This window comes from Penaeus chinensis, chromosome 15 (assembly GCF_019202785.1).
Source record: "Penaeus chinensis breed Huanghai No. 1 chromosome 15, ASM1920278v2, whole genome shotgun sequence".
NCBI classification, from domain to species: Eukaryota; Metazoa; Arthropoda; class Malacostraca; order Decapoda; family Penaeidae; genus Penaeus; species Penaeus chinensis.
In genome coordinates, this window is record NC_061833.1 from 23,483,276 (window position 1) to 23,493,275 (window position 10,000).

A 10,000-nucleotide genomic window follows, 5' to 3' on the forward strand; every position below is an offset into this window, starting at 1 on the left:
ATAAACAATATTTTGAGATTATTACAAAGCTATTGAGCAGTTTTTTTAGACCTTTTATGATGTATAAAGAAAGTTGACCTCCCAGTCAGACAGTGAAGAAAAGAGTTAGGGTTCAGAATAACAAGTGGAAAGAAAAGAGAAAGAGAAAGAAGAGGAAGGCGTGGAAGAGCGAACTGATAGATTAATCAATCAGTGGATGAATAAATGTAAGAAGGGGGATGGTTCGATTCGTTAACTGATTAGCTGAGGGATGAATTAATAAACAGAGAGATGAAGAAAAGAGGATGAGAGGAAGAGGAGGGAAGAAGGAGAGGGGAAGATATTGAAGGAGAGAGAGAGAGAGAGAAAGAGAGAGAGAGAGAGAGAGAGAGAGAGAGAGAGAGAGAGAGAGAGAGAGAGAGAGAGAGAGAGAGAGAGAGAGAGAGAGAGAGAGAGAGAGAGAGAGAGAAAAAGAGACAGAGAGAGATGGTTCCCTTACGGGCGCGGGGATGAAGGCAAACAGGATGGAGAGCAGGATCATGTGGAGAGGGAGGGAAGTAAAGAGAGGGAGAGGAAAGGAAAGGGGGAGAGGGAGATGGAGAGGAAGAGGGAGGAGAAGGAAAGGGAGGGTGGTGGAGGGAGGGAGGGAGGTAGGGTGAGGGAGAGGGAGGGAGGGTCGGGGAGGAAGTGAGGGAAGGCGAGAGGGAGATAGAGAGAGCGAGAGAAAGATTGCCAACAACCATGAATAAACAAAATCCGGAGCAGATATTTTCCATGAACTGACGAAAAAGAAAAATATACCAGAAATACAAACGACTACAGGCAATAAAGAGAGAGAGAGAGAGAGAGAGAGAGAGAGAGAGAGAGAGAGAGAGAGAGAGAGAGAGAGAGAGAGAGAGAGAGAGAGATGCAAAGAGAAAGACGAGAGAGTAACCGAGCATAAGTGGACATACATTTGAGTAGTAATATCAGAAACGACCCTTCCACTGAACACACAAATCACTCCAGTAAAACAAAACGAAGAAGGTGCCTCCGTCGCCCCTTGAACAGGCCAGCCCAATGCTCCTACTGTGGACCTCCATCGTTGGATCTGTGGTTTATAATAGGACCATTCCCTACGCATATCATCTGTCTCATGCCCAGGCTGAGACTACGACCTCCTGTAAGTCAGGTCAACCCATATGAGATTTTTAAGCGGTCATTCAGCGTTTGTTTAAAGCGAGTAATCTTATTGGCCATGGGATATTGTAGCGTAAATTTACCTGTTTTATGATTGGATGATACTGAGCAATTAAAACGTAAAAAAATCATAATCACATAAAAAAAAAAAAACATAATTCCACTCTATTGATACGAAAAGGACGAAACAATGTCGTTTTTTCTGATAAAACTGGAAGCCGCTTAGGAAGGTTTTGAAAGCGGAGAAAACGTTTATTCTGTTTGTATATAATTTTGTAATAATGCTCACAATGGGATTATTATATTCCCACGCGTAGATGGGAGAGATAGTCGTAGACAAAGGAACAGAGAATCAAATATACGGAGATGAAATGAAAATGAAAAGTAGCTACAATAAAATTCTATATTTATCGTGCCTATATGTTCCTCCCCCCTACGCACACACGTACCTGTGTTTGTCCATATTTAAAACATACCTAGCGTCCCTACAAAGTCCTACGTAAACGCAGAGTGTACCATTTCTAAAACAAAGCCATCACTTACTGGTTACCAAGGCAACATAAGCCCCACGTACCTCGCTGGGAATCCTTTCTGTAAACCAGACCTATCCGCGGGGAACAGTCCAGGCTCCAAGCCCGTGATTGACACATGCTCTTTACCTCTTTCGGCCACAGGCTATAAAAACGACAACAAAAAGGAGGTAAAAGAGGTAGAGACACAGAGAACGTTGTGGATACGTTTGAAGGGAGGCGGGTGAGAAATAGCCACGGCGCGACCTTTACTTTAGTCTCTCCAGAGTTACTCGATATGAAGGAGACCAGAACCAAGGCAGCGGGAAGAGAAAATACGAGTTTGAATTAATGAACGGAAACGGATGAATAACGCCGGTGTAAAAAAAAAATAGATAAATAGATAGATAGATAAATAAATAAATAAATAAATAAATAAATAGATAAATAAGTAAATAGATAAATTAATAAATAGATAAATAAATAAATAAATAAATACCCAACAAGGTAAAAGATATACACCGAGTTTCGAGAAATGACCGAGGTCCTTGGAGAGAGGGCACCAGAAAATGAACGGACGGACGACCGGTACTGACATTCCATAAAACCGACTGTAATGGAGGCAAGAGTTTGGTCCTGGGATATGTGTTACTATTTCTCTATTTCTCTCTCTCTCTCTCTCTCTCTCTCTCTCTCTCTCTCTCTCTCTCTCTCTCTCTCTCTCTCTTTCTCTCTCTCTCTCTCTCTCTCTCTCTCTCTCTCTCTCTCTCTCTCTCTCTCTCTCTCTCTCTCTCTCTCTCTCTCTCTCTCTCTCTCTCTCTCCTCTCTCTCTCTCTCTCTCTCTCTCTCTCTCCGACAACGTTTTTCTGAATGTATAAATGCCTCGAATCATTGGCATAGTAACAATTCAAAGCTATCTGTACTTAAGGATCTTATAATGTAGATAATAGCCGTCGCTCCGTTATGTGCAAGGCCGATAACGAAGACAAAATACTCTTCGATTCGTATGTTTCCTCTTAGTTCTATTTGCTTGCGGCTTCTCTCCTTAGCATGTGAGGGGCAACCTGCCGCTGCTCAAGCTCTAGCAGCAAGAATTAGCATATAGAGTAAAAGTCTTTTATATGGAACCATATAACACACTTTTATCTCCGCGTGAGGGCTAGTAGCAGCGCCGGGAAGAAACAAGGTCTGGATCAGTCCTTTTAAGTGTGTTGTCTTGCCATAAACTGCTCCTTCCTAGTGAACCTGACAGGGACCATTTGCATGGGTGTATGTTCTCGCTACCAAATTTCTCCCCTCTTTGTTATAGTCAAGGAATAATATATGTTTATGTAAAAGTATACTGTTTTATTTTTTACTTTTATTTTTTTCCTGTATAATGGTTTCTCGGGAATTGGGTGCTGATCTTTTGCTATGCTAGGGCTCTTTGTGTACATAATATCATTTTTCATATATTAACTAACTGGTAGGTAGATAGGTCGTAGAAGAGAGAGAGAGAGACATAACATTAATTCCGCGGACACACAAATCCCTCTGGTTCTTATGTTCAGATATGTTACGAGATAAAAACAGACTTCTCTTTTCCAGGAAAATAATCAGTGATATGCATTAACAAAGTTCTCTGCTTCTTTGTACTTCATGTCTGTAATAATCCTGTATTCGCCCTCATACATGCTTTCCATAATAAGTTCTTCAGCAGCTCAATAAAAAAATTCAACTAAACACTTTGCTCTACACACTAAGAAAAAATCTCTTCATGTATAATTAGAAAAAAAAAAAAAAAAAATCGAACACATATAGCTCAGGGCTTTTCCTCGTGCCTAAAAAGTTCTTTGATCCCGTCTGCCAAAACAGTATTCAAAAGCGTACTCCATCTCATCTTTTGGCTAGAGTGTGTGCACGTATAGCTTTGCGATGGTGGAATCAAAGGGGAAGATATAGAGAGAGTGCGAGAGAGAAAGAAAGAGAGGGGGGAAAAGGTAAGGGGGGGTGAGGGGAAAAGGGGGGTGAGGGGGAAAGGGGGAGGGAAGGGGATAGGGAGGGAGGGAGGGGGATAGGGAGGGAGGGAGGGAGGGAAAGAGGGAGTAGGAGGGAGGGAGAGAAAGAGGGAGGGAGAGAGGGAGAGAGAGAGGGAGTAGGAGGGACACAGAAAGAGGGAGGTGGAGGGAGAGAGGGATCAGGAGGGGGAGAGAGAGAGAGGGAGAGAGAGAGGGAGAGAGGGAGAGAGGGAGAGAGGAAGTAGGAGGGAGGGAGAGAGAGACGGAGAGAGAGAGTGAGAGAGGGAGTAGGAGGGGAGTGAGGGAGTAGGAGGGGAGCGAAGGAGACAAAGAGAAAGGCAGACAGACAGAAACGACAGAAAGTCTGGCAGATACCATGTCTCAACTTCCTACATTAATTTCTACGATTATACATTTTTACCGCTAAATATCATCCTCACCGATCAGATCCCGTACTCAACTTTTGATTAATATAGTAACTTTGATAGGTTTCCGTTTTCTAATTACATGAGACGAGAAAAAAAATAAAAAATGGCCATTCAGTTATAGAACATCTGAACTTTACCTTCTTAATGCCACGAAGACAGGTGAGTCAATGTACAGTAAAATATGCTCAATATTTAATTTCCTTCCCAGTAACAGATGTTTAGTTCTGTCTTCTTTTAACTTAATATAGCAACTACGCACCCTCGTTGAGTGCAACAAATGACAAAATATTGGGTTCGAGAATGTATTTTTTTTTTTTTTTTTTTCATGTGTTGAGATAATTCCGTCTCGAACTGCTAGATAATGTGATCTTTGGTGTTTCGAATTTTCACCGAAGAAAAGACTTTTGTTCCAAGGAATAAACTGCTTGCAGGTAACTCGACTTGTAAAACAGCTTATGGTTCGCCTCACATGACCGGAGACGCAAGGCACTTTGGGAAAAGGTAGAACTATGATGTGGGTATCATTAAAGCAAAAAAGGCAGACCCTGAAAAAAAAAAAGCTTCCAAAGTCCCAAGGAAACTAGATAAAGCTTACCAAGAGACGATACATCTACTCAAAAAAAGAAAAGAAAAAAAACAAAAAAGCCAGCTTCGTACCTCTAACCGAGAGAGTGATTAGTAGTATCAGTTGTTGCTACCACGAGATAAGAACACAATTAATTCCTTCGTCTCGAGTGTCGCCAGCGGTCGCCATCTTGACATCCCTCTGGTCGTATTCGCCCTGCTAGTCTGTACTCTGTTCTCTTCCAAAAACTTCTCCGTTTGACTTGAAGATACTGATGTTTGTGGCACTGAGCGGCGCAGACTAACCCCTGAGTGGATGTGCGAACCTTCCACAGATTGTTTGCTTTCAAATTTGCAAAAGAAAAAAAAAAAAAAAAAATCGGCCAAAGTTCGTTATTTTTCAGACGCATCTTCTTGGAATTGAATAATATTTTGTGCTTGTTATTTTGATATTCGGTGATTCCTGCGTTTCTGAATGCCACAAACGACATACGAAGCGAATTTGAACTATACTAGAATAACCACACGGCAATTCAGTTAACAAGGGAAGCTCTCTTTAATTGACTGTCGTTTTGTATGTGTATGACGAACGGAGACCTACACAGACAGACAGACAGACAGACAGACAGACGGACGGACAGACACAGACAGACAGACAGACAGACAGACGGACGGACAAAGACAGACAGACAGACAGACAGACGGATGGACGGACACAGACAGACAGACAGACAGACAGACGGACGGACGGACACAGACAGACAGACAGACAGACAGACCGACAGACAGACAGACGGACGGACACAGACAGACAGACAGACAGACAGACAGACAGACAGACAGACAGACAGACAGACAGACAGACAGACAGACAGACAGACAGACGGACGGACACAGACAGGAATAAGGGGAGGAGGGAAATTCAAAAAGTAAAACAGAATAACGAATGCACCATGGACCGTCTTACATAAGCACGTACATTATGAAGTATTTTCAAATGCTTCTGATATGCGGATTTTTTTTTCTTTCTTTTTTTTATTTTTCTTTACAGCAGAGTGAGTAACTTTCAGAACGAAACGATTTACAGAGAAATGATTATCAATTAAATATGAATCATAAAAAAAAGGTGGAATCATGAGACTTTTATAAGATTTAATGTGTTACATAACAAATAATTAGGAACAATGACAAAAAAAAAAAAAAAAAAAATATATATATATATATATATATATATATATATATATATATATATATATATATATATATATATATATATATATATATATATATGACACATTATAAACATTCAAATGAAAGAACAATATTTACCTTCAAGCGTCTTTCCTTTCTCTATCTTTATCTCTCTGTCTCTATCTACACAATTCTCTCTCACCGGCAGTTAAATGAACATCCTTTTATAGTTTAATGGTTTCTATTCCTCATTATTATGTCTTTAAAGTGTATGCTGCAAAACAATCTTATATTCATTCTACTGAACTGTATTCATGTTGAGAAGGTATGAAAAGGTATGAATAAGAATGAACATCTTCACAATAAAAGAGATGCATTTAATACATCTCCTGTATTGTGAAGACATTCATTCGCGTCCATACCTCTTCTAAATTCATCTAAATATTCTCGGAATAAACTCGAAACAATCGAGAATTTGGAAACGCTTTACATTGCGCTCTGAGGTTTCCTTCAATTTCCTACAAAAACGATAATTGCAGCAGATAGGACAGCAACGAGTGACGACGTGGACTTCATTTCGAGAAAATAATAAAACATGAATGCTTGTGTCTATGAATGTTTTGTGTGTTACAGAGTATCATGCTAGTTTTCCCCGAGAGTCGATGTTCAGAAGTCGTCGGAGCGTCTACTACATAAATTCGATCTTTGTATTTTAATAAAAGCTTGTAGATTTGTAGTCAGATGAAGCACTAGCGTTTTATCGCCAAAATACGAGCTTAATCTTTATCTCCTTATATGGCTTGTTGCAGCGCCATTATCGAGTACCTTCTAAACGTGTTTTCCTTCCAATACTGTAAATATTAACAATAACACACCTATACATTTCTTACTCAAGATTTTAAACATACAATTTAGCTCGGCATTATTTTGAAAAAGAAGAGAAAAAAAAATCTACGAATCAACGGACAAGATCTTACCAAAAAAGAACCAACGCAATGGAAGAAAAGAAAAGAAAAAATACACCCGTCACCCTTCCGCAAAAACGAGTCTTCACTGAAAAGGCTAAACTGGCGGCCGCACGAGCGATTTGGCGCCACGGCGGAGCATCTTTCCCTCGCTAATTCCACACTAACCACCTTCATCACGTTGGGGCGTGTAGTCGGCGAGTCAGAGATTGAAAAATGTGTAAACTATGAAGATTGATTTATCGTTCCTCGTAGGTGTTACTCGAAATGACAGATTCCTTTTGTTAGTGATATTTTTTTCTTGTTAATGATACATTCTTATTGTTATTGATGGATTTTTATTGTTAATAATAGATCCTCATTGTTAATGATAGATTTTGAGTTTTATTTACATGAATATGTATATAAATAATCGGCCATGGACAACCTTACCTGAAGACCTTGAAATTAAAAATATCAGGAAAGCCTGCACACTCAGATATAGCCTTCATATTTTTATCAATGTTAACGGAAATATGTAAATTTGGTCTTCCATAGCCTGTTCGTCTGTAAAATACTCGACATCTATATGGGTCAATCCTAGTCATTAACGTATTTCTCTCGTCATTAACAGTAATTCTTAAACGCCATCCACATCTAGAATATACCTCATTAAAATCACTCATTAATTTCACTCTTTCGTATCATCGCTAACTCAACCATTTAACTATAGAAAAAAAAAAAAAATGACGGCATTTAACAAGGCCAGTAAAAGCCGCAAATGCACAACGCGAAACCATTTTGTAAAATCCCTTATTAACGTTCATTTTCCGTCATGCAACGCGAAAAGCCTTTGTTACATCCACCGACACCACGCTTAACACAGCTGCAGCATAACGATCGTTACAATAGGGGGATTGTGAACTCCAGCCGTTTATCCGGGCAAGCCTGTGATCCTCCAGGCTCTGATTTCTAACACAGACAACGAGCCTGAAAACATAAAAACAAAACACCAATCTATCTATCTATCTATCTATCTATCTATATATCTATCTATCTATCTATCTATCTATATATATATATTCCAATCCTGCGAAGAAAAAAAATTCAAACTGTCCTTCCAACATTTTTCAAATCCCCCCCACCCCACCCCTGAAGTCTGGCTTTGTCCGCTCGAGCAATCTTCTCCGCGGTCCCCATTGTTACTCGACCGCATTCCTCAGTATCTGTCAAAAGACGTAACTTCCCTCGACTTGGCCTCTGATCCGAGAAACACTTGGCGGCTACGAAGGAAATCCCGCTGAAGAAAAGGTAACAATCGGCGAAGTATTCAGGAGAGTTGAAAGGATCGAGTCGGTGGCGGTACTCTTGCGTCCTTCGCTCGTCTCTCTTTACTTCTCTCTCTCTTTCTTGCTCTTCGTCGTCATCTTCGTCTGTTCTTCTTCTTCCTCCTCTTTACTATACTACTTTCTTCTTCGTCTGAGCTTTATTGTCAAGATTAGTAGTAGTATTATCGTCACCATCATCAATACCAGCATCATCATTATCATCATCTTCATCATCGTCATCATCATCGTCATCATCATCACCATCACCATCACCATCATCATCATCATCATCATCATTATCATTATCATTATCATTATCATTATCATTATCATTATCTTCATCATCATCATCATCATCATCATCATCATCATCATCATCATCATGAGCATCATCATGAGCATCATCATCATCATCATCATCATCATCATCATCACCATCATCATCATCATCCTCATCATCCTCATCACCATCATCACCATCACCATCATCACCACTACCATCATCATCATCATCATCACCACCATCACCATCACCACCACCATCATCATCATTAGCATTATTATTCTACATTAAGTCAATTAAAGGGACAAATGTTTCCAAATTGATTTATTACTATGGTTAATGAGAAGTATGACAGTTTTGATAGGCTTGTAATCACACGATTAATCTCGGAACACTTTTAATATTTTAGACACACTTTTTGTAGCCTTTTTGACATACATATCTTACGTTCTTTATCTTCCCTGAGCATATAACTCTTTGTTTATATTCAAAATGTATTTATTTAATATTACTAGAGTCAGTCATGCATCCTTGCAATAAAGTGAACATATGGCCGATTTTTGGTTCTTTTTACTGTGTTTTGAATGTCCTGTTCATGCTCTGGATAATCTGACCTTCACGATTTACGCCATAAAACATGGTATTATTATGCTCGTTGGCAAGTATCCATGTTGACAAATGTAGAAAAAAGGTATGAATGAGTATGGATATCTTGTATTGTGAAGATGTTCATTCTCCTGCGTACCTCTTCTACATCGTTATGCCTGTCACGAGGAAGTTAAAAAGGTAAATGTCAACTTAAAAGCCTAGTCTCTCAGTCAGGCAGTTTTTTCTTCTTCTAATTATTCAACTTGTTATTAAATCTTTAACTTCATATCAAAAATCTAAAATAACCTTGATGCTTGCTAACTTCATTGATATTTCTCACAATGCAATTTGAAATGTGGCAATAATACTTAATTCTGAAGGAACCCTTTTGCAAAATATAGATGAATACTGTCTAAAACTACTGCAAATTATGAATAACAACATTCAAGGATATCTTCAGAAAGTGAGACAAATAAATACAAATTAGTGATATTGAAACTGTGTAATAAGCTGGAATGATTAATGATATAACTAATGTATCCACGAAGGTTACTCAAGCACTGTAATTAAAAAAAAAAAAAAAAACATGGCTCATTACTATATTTAGTGAGCGTGGTCACTACACTTCCCTTTGTTGCTCTTCAAACCTTCTTTTGTAACGAAATCGTCTGAGCTACTTTAATTTGACAAGTCTGTCTGTCTGTCTGGTTGTCTGTCTGTCTCCCCCCCCCCCTCTCTCTCTCCCTCTCTCTCTCTCTCTCTCTCTCTCTCTCTCTCTCTCTCTCTCTCTCTCTCTCTCTCTCTCTCTCTCTCTCTCTCTCTCTCTCTCTCTCTCTCTCTCTCTCTCTCTCTCTCTCTCTCTCTCTCTCTCTTTCTCTCTTTCTCTCTCTCAGCTTTCTCTCTCTCTCATCTCTCTCTCTCTCTCTCTCTCTCTCTCTCTCTCTCTCTCTCTCTCTCTCTCTCTCTCTCTCTCTCTCTCTCTCTCTCTCTCTCTCTCTCTCTCTCTCTCT

The 10,000-nt window shown here is 39.5% G+C and overlaps 1 protein-coding gene across 3 annotated transcripts in view; it reads right to left on the reverse strand.

Annotated features, from left to right (window-relative positions):
* The window catches only part of LOC125032799 (adenylate cyclase type 5-like), a 224,463-nt gene that overhangs the window by 607 nt on the left and 213,856 nt on the right, over positions 1-10,000 (reverse strand). The gene's annotated exons all lie outside the window — the stretch shown is intronic.